Source organism: Pteronotus mesoamericanus, unplaced genomic scaffold, assembly GCF_021234165.1.
Source record: "Pteronotus mesoamericanus isolate MK-2021 breed Mesoamerican mustached bat unplaced genomic scaffold, CSHL_Meso_final contig_347, whole genome shotgun sequence".
NCBI lineage: Eukaryota > Metazoa > Chordata > Mammalia > Chiroptera > Mormoopidae > Pteronotus > Pteronotus mesoamericanus.
Window position 1 is genome coordinate 7,036,094 of NW_026555137.1, and position 12,141 is coordinate 7,048,234.

At 42.4% G+C, this 12,141-nt stretch overlaps 1 protein-coding gene across 1 annotated transcript in view; it reads right to left on the reverse strand.

Annotated features, from left to right (window-relative positions):
• The window catches only part of GPATCH2 (G-patch domain containing 2), a 114,472-nt gene that overhangs the window by 46,366 nt on the left and 55,965 nt on the right, over positions 1–12,141 (reverse strand). The gene's annotated exons all lie outside the window — the stretch shown is intronic.

Below are 12,141 nucleotides of genomic sequence, written 5' to 3' on the forward strand. Positions count from 1 at the left end.
CAGACCAGGGTGTCAAGCACGAGTCACGGACAGACTAATGAGAATGACAAATGGCACCATGACGAGCCATTACAGCCGAAGCAGTAAAACACTGAAAAGCCGTGCACAAGGGGAGTGAACATTTTCCTAATGAGAATATGTGAGGGAACGTGGACGATGCAAGAACTCGGACCGTTTTTCCCTTCAAAAGCAGATCTCAATGTAAATGGGAGATTACACCTTTAAACCAGAAAGGTTTTATAAAGAACTAAAAGGAAAAATCAGAAGGAATCAGGCACAGAGAGCACAAAGCTTTCCTTTCAGCTGGGGATAAGCCTTCCTAGCACGACCCAGGCATGCTAACCTTTGAGCTGCCAGCCTCCCGCGAAACAGCGGTGTGGGCAGACGTCAGGTGATCTGGAAGTGGTCTTAGTACCTTTTCACCTAACAGCAGCACCTATATTTCTCTAAAAAAATTGTTGAAATGCAAACTAGACAAAACCGGTGAAGGTTTAGAAATATATATACATGCATATATAACATTAGCAGTTATGTATTTTAATTTAAAACTAAACAATATATTTTAAACCTTCACTTTAAACCATCTTTTTCCTAGTTAAAATAAGTCAGCATTGATAATTAAGAATTTAGAATTGCTGGCCCATTAGAACAATAATACTTCTAGTAAGTACATAAATTGTCATTTTTGGTATACACGAATAATCTACATACTTTTATAGAAAAGAATAATCTACATAACACAGCAACACCTTTTTGCAATACCGCATAATAGAATTTTTCTTTGAGTAAGAAATTACAAACTAACCAGCTCGGGATGACGGCCAACAGTGATTGAAGAAGGCTCTCCGTGCCGCCGGCCAGTGCGAGCAGCAAGCTGTGAGTGGCCCCTGCTGGCTGTGACCAAAGGCTTCCCCAGTCACTCGCCCGCCTGCTGGCCGGCCTGCCGGCACCCGGGGAGCAAGTGTACGTCCACCGGTGTTTACGCGAAATCCGCGGCGCCTGAGGGACTGCCTTTTTCAGAAGTAAATGCCAAAGTAATAAACACAATGGGTCTGCTGTACGACGGCATAAAAAGCATTGTAATTTCATCCCACTGCAACGTACTTCATTACACTCCAAATCTATACCCCTTCATGAGGTGATTTACATGCCGTGACAGTGTAGAAGTGCGTTATTTCAGTCAATTGATATCAAGCAATTCACATCTACATTTAAAAATAAACATTTTCTTGAAGTCCAGTATACACACACACACACACACACACACACACACACACACACACTTTTTCTCAAAATCAAGGGTATGTTTAGGTTGGGTAAACTGACTTGGCAGGAAAATACAAAGACTAAGTTAAAAATATTTTAAAGAATGTGTGACTTTAAAAAGGCATGCGTGAGTAATGGTTTATGAAGATACTATCCTGGAAACACAAGAGAGCAAAGCAATTTAAAGACTTCTGTATTATTGCACCTGTGTTTGGGGAGGAGTAATTTTATGTTTAAAACTTAAAATAGCAATTAAGAACTTGAAACTATAGTAGTAAGTAATGTTAATTCAGTCATCATAATAGAGAAGAGAAAAAATTTCTACCTAAACACAGGTTTCCATTTTTGCTCAGTAGCTTTTTTTAATAAAAATCTTGTGATAGAATTTGTATTTTTTTACTTATCTATTTAAGCCTAAAATGATAGGACTCACTTTATGCACTGCCCGATCTAGCCACTTAAAATATATCCCATTGAAAGTTATCAAATATGCCTAATGATGTCAAAGGGTGACTACATTTATTTTAAAAAGTTATTGTTCTCACATGTGGCAACTTCCAGGATATTTCAACCCCCATTTCAGCCTTCAGTCCCATTATCTTGCCTGCTCAAAACTGTTCGCAGGGTTAGCCCGCTGACATGTGAGATAACCCTCTGTCTCACGAGACACCTCTGGGATATGACACACTGACCTGCAGGAAGCCCTTATTATTAGCTTGAAATATAGAGCACGCAACATAGCTCCTGTCGGGGAATTTGTTTATAAAAATCCTTTTCCCTCTCTGGACATTCAAAAATGGTTTTAAAAATAATGTTCAACTGTTTAAAGGGATTTCAGGCAATTAAACGTTCTAATGAGGGTTTTGGAGCCTTCCCTTCAATTTTTCCCAATTCTGCAGAAGTTAAAAAAAAGAAAAAAGAGCTGTCACATATATAGAAAACAGAGTCTAGAAAATGTTTTCTTCTTGGAGCTTAGCTTATTTAGAGTCTATTATATTAAGGATGAAACTTAAAAAGAGAAAAGATATTCAATGGTTCTCATTCCTAATGAGATCTTCAACATACTACAAAGCTTGGTGCATGTGGGTTTTGGGGGGTTTTTTTTTAGTCCAAGAGGTCAGGGGGTAGCATGGCAGTGAGGATAATTATGATGTTCAGCAGGCCCCTCCCCTATGTTGCTTTGGGGTGCCTATAGCAGAGCTGGGGGGAGGCAGGCACACTTCACATACAGCGTGGGGGGCAGCCCTTCGGCCCACCAGGCCAGGCGCCAAGCTTCCCGCCCACCTCACTCCTGTGGAGCACGGGAAGGGAACCTGAGGCTGGAGTCGAGGGCGTCAGTTAGAAACCAATGTTCTTAATTGCCCCTCACTGCTGTGGGGCAAAGTGAGGTGCAGATCCGAGAGGTGTGTGGAAACCAAGGCACCGCTGCAGAGGAGGCGAGTCTCTGGGAGGGGCCCCACATTGGAGCCCACGTCGGCCGCCCACTCCAACAGACACAGGAGGGACGCGGCTGCATCATGGAAGGAGCAGGCCACACAGAGAGCCTGAGAGGTGACTTCTGGTACCCTGCGGCCTGCGTGTGCTTCACAGCTGATCCAGGGGTCTCTGTGGCCTAACACGGGGACCCGTGGGAGAGCACAGTCTGTGGACCCCAAGGAGCACAGGCACTTGGAGATCAGAGGCAAACAATGAATCCACGGACTTCAGTGATGGGCACCAGCAAAATTCCTTCAAAGGCCAAGCAAAACCAGACTCACTCACACGAATGCAGCACCAAAGCCGGGACCGGAGCAGCCAGCCAGATGTCAACAAAGACAAATGCTGGCTTGGACAGGAGGCCGGTGCAGAGGTCTGAGGCCATCCCCTTCGTCCGCCGGCCACAGGAGCTCCCTGCTGTCTGTCCTCTTGGAGAGGAGCAGTCGGGCCCGGGGAGGAAGGCATGGAGACCAAGCATTTGTTAGAAGGTGGCTATGTTGCCCAGAGAAACGCTTCACGTTGAGATACGGTGATTGGCAAAGACTCTTGCACTGCATTCCCTGCACTCCTTCCCTGCTCTGAGGAAGTTCATGGGAAGCATTAGAATGTAGTCAACAAAGAGGCCAAGTTTTCTTTTGCCTCACTACATTTACAAACTGACATTGACCCTTCAAAAGATATTCATGTATGTAAGAGTTATCTTTACATTGGAATAGATGAGAATCTTTCTGTTTGACCCACAAGTAAGAAGTAAAGCATTAAGTACTGTACTAATTTAAGCTTTTCCACTGTTGTACAGCAAAATTCCACATAATGCATATCATATTTTTTCAATCTGCAGGTTGTAAAATCAATTGTGACAAAGAGTAATTGTTACGGGAAGGTTAGATAACACGGTGATACAGAATCTAGCAATAATTCTCGCCGTTAGGTGCCGGGACTAGAGGTGGGATAGACCACCCACCAGGTCTAACAAAGTAAATGAGAATTCAGGAAGTTCCTCAGTTTTCTCCAGTATAATGTTATCCTTAGGAACAGCATGGCAATTAAAAGTGTGGGTATTGGGGCTGAATTGCCTGGATCCAAATCCTGATCCATCTGCATTCCAGTTCTATGACAGACTCAACTTCCTCATCTATAGAAAGAGGATAAAAATAACACCTATTTTGTAGTTACTATGAGAATTAAATGAGATAATCTATAATGTACATGGATCAGTGTCTTTCAACTATCACCAGTTGTATTAACTGTCTTCAAGTCTAATGCGAGATACAATCTCAATAATAAGAGGACACAGAAAATGTTACAGTAGGTGTGAGCAAGAAGACGAGGCTCTGATCAGGCTGGTGGATCCTGGAGATGCGGAGGACATGCACACAGAGGAACAGTGCCGCTGGGGAAGCTTATTCCCAGGGCCATTGTCTCTCTGTTCAGCGAATGACTTGACGCAGTCTTGGGTAGGGCTGATAAAAATCAGATGAGCAGTTGTTCCTCATGGGCATATTAGAAATGCAGACACTTAGTTAATATTCAAAACACACTGGATTACAGAGAAGAGTTACTTTACACATTAAGCTGAAACTACACGGTGGCCAGTCTAAATCACAAAACTTAACTCAGTAATTTCCACAAAGACATTATTAGTGACTACATAGGCTGGTGCTTTTCTGATGCTTTTCAATTAGTGTAAAGGTCATGAGTTTAAATAAAATAGAGTTAAGTATCTTATCTATGAAAATGGCCTCTAAATTGAATGTTTTACAGCTGATTTGCCAATTCTAAGAGCCTAAAAGAAACTTGAGTTAGCAGACCACTTGAATACGTGGCATTGAAGTAATAAAGAGAATATACCTCATCCCATGCCCAAACACACACAGTGGCTTCCTTTGATTTCACACACAATTATGATGAGAAAACCTTGAAGACTTCTATGACCACACACAGCAGAAGCGCTCTCTCCACTCTGAATTCCTGTTTCTCTTATATCACTTCACAGCCTGCCTCATGACAGAGTTAGACTTCTCTCCTCTACAAGAACGTGCATTTCCCAAAAGCAGTGGCTATGGTCTAACTCACTGCTGAGTCACCTTCTGAGTTCTGAGGTACAACAGAACTTGGTGTGTTTGCCTGCACTGAGCCGTGCCTTGCGGTGGCCAAAAGCACAGATACTGTTCGCCATGGCTGATTATCATTTTGCAGTGGTCATAAAGCAACTCAGTACACACCCAGTTAACTCACCGACAGGCCAAACACTACAGTCTTTTGAAAGTCTGGATATGTTGTTTTAGAAGTCATGTTGCCATCTGTAGAGTAAAACCACTCTAATACCAGTTTTGTAAAATTAAATAGTACAAAATATAAAGCTTGGACATGTGCAGAGAATAAACTGTGTGCATGAGTATCATTTACTAAGTGTTTTACATAAAGAGCAGTTCACAATTTTTAAAATATAGTACATGAAAGAGATGCTATACTATCTTTAATGAATTCCTCACTTTCACTAAAGTTGGTCGAAAGTAATAGGAAAAAAAGGAGTACAAGAGAAAAGAAGAAAAATCTGGGTTATCCCTCGGGAGCAGCACACTATTAAAGGGATTCGGGAGGGAAAACAGGCTGTGAGTACTGGCAGGCACTCCGAGGATGCGGCGGGGTGTCCCATGTTCTTAAAATCCATTCTAGGAGAAGCTATCCCTGAAGCGCCCATGGTGTCTAAACATCAACACAGCTGGAGACCAGAGAGCGTCAGGTGCTCTTGGAGCATCTCAGAAGCGTCACCTGGGGGCTCCGCAGCCATGCGGTCTGGAGCGGAGACCATCGGGCACTATCGCCTGTGAAACACTGAAGCGTGGCGCCCAGCTCTACAGGACTCGGTGCACAGACCCAATGCACACCCCACTGCCTTCAGCTGCTGCTTCTGTCGATTAAATTGCTCAGAATCTGTGAAAAGAATTCAGGATATCTACAGAGAATACAAGATCACAACAGGTACCCTCTGAAGCCAGTTGCCTGGACTAAGAAACAATCAATTGTCTCCTTTAAGTCTGGACCCTTTCAGTTCTCATCCAATGCTTACAGGGAAACTGGATGTCACATGACCACATCATGGGTTAGGGCACAACACTTGCTGTTCCAGGTTCAGATTCATGCATTGCCACTTTCTAGCTATATGGGTTATTTTACTTCTCTTGCCTTACATGTTGGAAAAGGGCAATGGCAGACACAGTGGCCCCTCATTCACAGGTCTCTAAGACAATCACACTGGTCAGTACATGCCAAAAGCTTGGAAGACTGCCCAGCACACAGTAAGAGCTCAATAAATGCTAGCTGTTGTCAGTCGTAGCACATCCACATTTTATAGCCCCAATGTGCTGTGCCAACAAGACGGGCATTTTGCTTCTGACCCCATTGTTAGGGCTATTCATTCCTCTGTTGCTGGTGTTTCGTTTCTATCACTTGACTTAATCCAAAGGAAAAAATAACTTCTTCTGTATGAGACTATCACCTCATTGTCAAGTGTCTGCCTCCTCAACTTGAGTGGGTGGGTTCTGGACATTGAGGTGACAATGTTATTGTTTTCTTCTTAGGTTAATGTACAAAATTAAGTCAAAGCCAAAAAGAAAAGACTGTTCAAAGATGCACCTTATGTACCTACAGTAGCACCTACAGTATTTGTTGACTGAACGAATGGACCAGACTTCAGTTTCTGGTGGGTGTCCAGTGTCCTGGGAACTGGAACTAAACACCCACAAGGAAGGAAGGAGTGGCTGACCACAAACTCCAGCCGTAGACTCACTGCATGGTCTCTACTGATTTCAGATTTCCAAAGTGGTTTCAGATTTTTTATTCCTTATCACTTGACCCGCCTTTCTTCCTTCTCCAAATCACTTTCCTTTTTCCTTTTTGTGCTCTGCACCGTTTAATGCAGACCCTGAGGAACTTTCTGTTTGTGCAGTTAATCACTGCGACTCCTTGTGCAACTGTAGTTAGCACGACTGCAAACCCACATGTGTGTCAACATGCAGGAGGAACCTTCTGGACTCTAGAGCAAATCAGACCTAGTTCAAATACACATGAAATTTGATAATTCATAACAATTGATGCATTAGTATTTAATTTAAAAAACCCTGCCAAATATTACAGGTAAGGCAAAGTCACTTACTTATCTCTTCCAATTTAAACTACTTTTACTCTGCCCTTCTATAACATTTTGATGCTACTCAAAAGACTAAAATACAAGTGAAAAAAATCATTATTACAATAAAGGAAGCCAAATTTATACACAAATGATGGTGGAACAAAAGAGTCAAATTCATCAAAGTATTCAGGACTTCAATGCCCACTTAAACTAAATAAGAAAAAAAAAAGAAACATTTAAATTAATTTGGTCAATACAACCTTCCTGTTCAATAACGTAGATTATTCCAGGAAGCTCAGTTGAGGATACAGGCATTTCCTCCTGTATCATCCTTTGGGGTACTAAAATAATATCGTTACGTTGTATGGAGTTTATTTGAGGCGCTGATTTCATTTTAATAGCTTTCCAAATACTTTGGTCTTGTGTTTATAGAATCACTAATGGCCTGAACAGTCACTTAATTGTTATAGTTTTACTTTATTTGATTTATGGGGGAAAATAATATACTATGTTACCTTTTCCAATTTGGAGCACATGAATGTCTCAAGACAAATCTGTCGCAAATGTCAGGGGGCTACTGTAGTGGTTTCTGGTCTGCCCTGGCAAAGGGGTAACAGCCTGGCCTCCCCACTCAAGACCGCGGCTTGGGCTGGAGGGTTAATCACCACAAGGAACAGAGGGGCTGAGCCCTAAGAGTCAAGATGGGCATACATCCTAACCCGCAATGGACACTCTAGGCCAAGTTTGTGTCCCTCATCTCGTTACTTCACAGTGCTGGACCCTAATTTTTTGCATTGTTGGGAATGCTCTACTATCAAAAAAGCATGGCTGTTGAGGGGTAGATTCATGGTGATGACTTGCACTGACTGCCATCGACCCTCGCTGTACCAAATCACTTTCTAGATCTCTCTGCCCCTAGAACTCATCTCAGGGAAGATGAGAAGGTTTATCAATGTGGACGAAAAATGCAGTCTTGGGGGATAGATGTGGATATAGCTTAAGGGTTTATATTTAGAATTTCTGTGTGGTGAAAACTGAATAGTTCAATAGGTGAAAGTTCACTAAATCAGTAATTCTACATAGGAAGATATTACTCCAAGCAGTATTTTTTCCTTAGTAATTCAGGGGGGGAAAAAATCATGGACAAGCATGAGTTCAAGTGTAATATAAAGGCTAATTTCATTCCAGAATGAGAAGGGTTTCAATAGTCCTCCAAAATGTAAATTCTAGGTTGAAAATGTTTATTTTCTCTGTAAAAGAAGGACCATTAATTTTAAATCAAAGGACGGTTTATATTTTTAAAACGGTCTATATCTGCTCAACTGAATACCTGAGAGTAACAAGATGGAAACAGACTGACTACTTGAGATTGGAACAGGGCGATGTCTACGTGGGTCCCCTGGCGCGCCACAGTGGCAGGTCAGCCTTCGGCTCCTCTTGTCCTACAAACAATTTTCAGGCCCGCGCTCAATAAATAAATTGGGTCTCAGCAGTCCCGGTCAGGGCTGCACACCCCCTCGGTAGCAGACCTATGATAAATGGACTTATTTTCCCAAATCAAACACTTGAATTTAAATTCAGATGAGTTAATGCAAAGGTCAACATTGTAATCAGTTCTTTTGATCTTTATAGAATTTCTGGAGTAATACATAATAAATCTGAAACAAGGCAATTTGCAGCTCTGTATGTGTGGCTGGCAATAAAAATCTTAACGATCAGAGCCTTTATGTACTTAGGGAGCGTTTTATCGTAATGGCCATGGTAGGAGCCTCAATGCACAGGAAACAATGGCAGTAGGTAACCCTGAAAGATCTGACTTCTTGATTGTTTCTACAATTTCCTTAGAAATGTATTTATACAAAAACTAAATGAATACGCATCTGTGCCGTCTGTATTTTTGAAATAGTCACTACTTTCATTACGGTCACCTCGTTTTGGCTGATAGGTTGAACATAAAAATAGCTTAGGATAAATATTAGCATATCAGAGACAAAGTAAAGTTTTTCAGTACTTAAACTGAAATGACATTCCTTTGGAGTTTTTTTTTATTTTTAATTAAAAAGTTTCTGGAGGTTAAACTGTTTAAAAGTTACTGGTAAATAGTTTGCTTCAACTTCATGACTGATAAGGGAAGCACGGTTGATTACGGCACAATCCCAAAGAGGTTCCAGAGCTGTTTAAAACGACATTCAAGGGAGGAAAGAAGGAAAGGGGAAAGGAGGGAAGAGGAGGACGGGGGAGAGAAGCAGAAGGAAACCAGATGAACGGGAGGTGAGCAGGGGCTCTCAGCGGGCTTCCAGGTGTCCCGCGTGGCACAGCCAGCCTCAGGCGGCCCCTCCCTTTCCCAAGGAAGTGCCCAAGGAAGGGGTATTTGTCCTAACATGTCAGAGTCCCTGCTTTGTCGAGAAAACACTCCGTGACTGTGGGGGGAATAAAATGGATTTTTATATTGATAGCTGTGATGAAGAATAGCCTGTCAGTTCTTTTAAAAAATGTAGACTCTTTTTTTTAAGTGACATGGCAGTGATTACTCCTTTGTACATAAGCAGTAAGACCATGGTTTTGTCTTTGTTACTCTGACCGGCACGGAGCTTGCTGCTCTTTGGTCAGTTCTAATTCCCATGTGTGAGAACTCTTTCAACCATTCCAGTGGTAAACTGGTTTCAACAAATACTCTGATTTAACATTCAAGATACGCCTTTAATGAAATTAACAGTAGGAAAAAGCATTCAGATTTCTAGCAGTGAGGAATCAAGCACCCACAAATTTTGAGGTTGTTGCTAGGATTATGTAGCTGAAGGTGAAAAGAAGGAAAGGGAAAAAAAGCCTCTTAAGTGTCCTCTAGAATCTGTGCTTTCGCAGCCTCTCCCTTCGGACCCACTCCAGGGGTGATTTACCCCGAAATATACCCTTGTCATTGTTCTAACCATGAAGATAAAATAGAACCTCCTATAAAGGTTTACTGTAACTCGATTTTTAGAGACAATGTTTGGATCCAACTGGATCCACAGGGTTTGGCCACAAAGCTAGACATGTCAGAGCAATTCTCGGACAAAACTGTTCCTCTGCATCTTCTGAAGTAAGTTCCTCGACAGGCAAATTGGAATACGTTCCTTAACTCCTTTTGCACCACCACTATAATGCTAGGGCTTCTACCATTCTAAGGTTTGCTCTTTTAGGACAAAGAAAAGATCAACATGACTCAGACTGAAAACCCTGTCGACTTCTTGTAAACTGTGACTTTATGTCCCTAACAAACCTGTGCTGCTTCGTAGATCGCTGACTCCACGGAACCCACGGAAACTCCACAGTGGGAACTGCTCGGGCCCCTGTGCCTCCGAAGGCACGGCAGCAGTGCTCTCGTTTCTTCCCCCCCCCCGGCCGCAATGTGCCCTGTGCAGGTGTCCTGTCATCGCAGTTAAAAAGCGCAGCCTTGTGAGCCACTAGGGGTCTGACAAGTCAAGTCTCTCAAAGCCTGATACAAAAAGTCCTTGATGGGAAGAAAAGGATCTTTCCTTTTTTTTTTTTAGCAAGTTCTACAGTGCAGCCTATATTTTTTTTAAAAAGGAGCAGACAAAATCATAAACTCTTAGCTTCCACAATCTGTTCAACCTCGTAAGTACTCTAAAAACTGGCAATAGTTGAAAGCACAGCCCTGGCCAGCTGGTTGGAGCAACATCCGGTAGACCAGGAGGTCGCGGGTTCAATTCCCAGTCAAGGCACGGACCCAGGCTGCGGGTTTGACCCCTGGTCTGGGTGCATATGAGAGGCAACCTATTGTTTCACTCTCACATCGATACTCTCTCCCTCTCTCTCTCTCTCCCTTCCTCTCTCTAGATGCAATGAAAAAAATGTCCTCATGTGAGGATAAAAAAAATAAATAAATGAAAGCTCATATATAAAAGAAAAAAATCCAATTTTTTTCTTAATTCACGCAAATATTTATTTATCACTACTGCGTGCAGGACAGTGGGTTGAGTGGCTCACTCCATCTCACAGCAACCTCATCTGCAGGTTCATAACACAGGCCTTCCCCTGTGGAAGGTGCGGGCATCCAAGTTCAACCTGAAATAAGTGTGAAAACCGCTTACATGAATTAGCTCGTAGGCACCCCAGCTGGGCAGAGCGGAGTTTCCCACATGAAGACCAAACCTCCCTCTTTCCTTATCAGCACGCTCTGTGATCGAACTATGTCATTCATGCTCAAAAGTGATGTAACAGCAGAGGAGATGTAATTGGCAGGCACAGACAAGCATTGGTGTTTGTGTACAGTCAGCTTGTTCTTTTTCAGCCTCTATACAAGCTTTGTCTGCCAGCACCCAAACACCTTCTTTTCAAAATTCTTAACTTTGGCTTAGTCTCCCCAGGTCTCCCCGACTCTGAGTTCAGTTACACTGAGCACCTATTGTGGACAAGGCACCATGTGAGATTTATTTTGATTAATCTCAATTAATGACCGAATGATAACTGATAACTCAGATAAATACTTCAAGGTATTTTTCCAATTTGATACGAATTCATATTTCCCTTCAGGCTATGGACTCTCCCGCCCCACTTTTCTTGCCTCAAATATTAGCCTACGGATTTGCAGGCTGTCAGTCATTCCTAACGTCTGGGAAATGAGGATGGTAAATGCTGCTTTGGGATGAGAATGCTCCAGAAGCATTTACAATATTCTGGCTGCTGTGTATAGGAAGATCAGCATCCCACGAGAAGTTTACTTGATTTGATATCTTCCTTTTCCATCTTCGACCTAATGATACAAATGAATGGTTCCGTTGCTTCTGAGCTATACGACATCATTCAAAGAGAAATCACGAAATGCTTATGGCCTCCAGTCATTGGTTTGCTAATTTGTTCATTCATTCTTCATTCAGTCAACATTTACTGGTCACTCACATTCCTGTGGAAGAAAAATCTACTCAGCTAGAGCCACGTATGGAATAGACAGAGGGCCAATTTAGAGGAATCATTAAGGAAAGGAATATATATAATCATGGCAAGTGGATCTAAAAACTAACTTGTCCTATGCAGATTCGTGGGAATTAGAAAACAGGGAAAGCGTAAAGACTGAAAACATTCCCTGCACTTAGGTACACAGGTTGGTTGGGTCGCAAAAATCATGCTGTACTTGAATGCCAACTGCTTTAAATGATGTGCAAATAAAATCAAACCTTATTTCCTCTTGATCACTTCTTTCAAGGGAGAACTCTGCAAGGAATACCTGTCTCTTTGCCAGGGTCCGCTGCCCATCTCCTGAAATG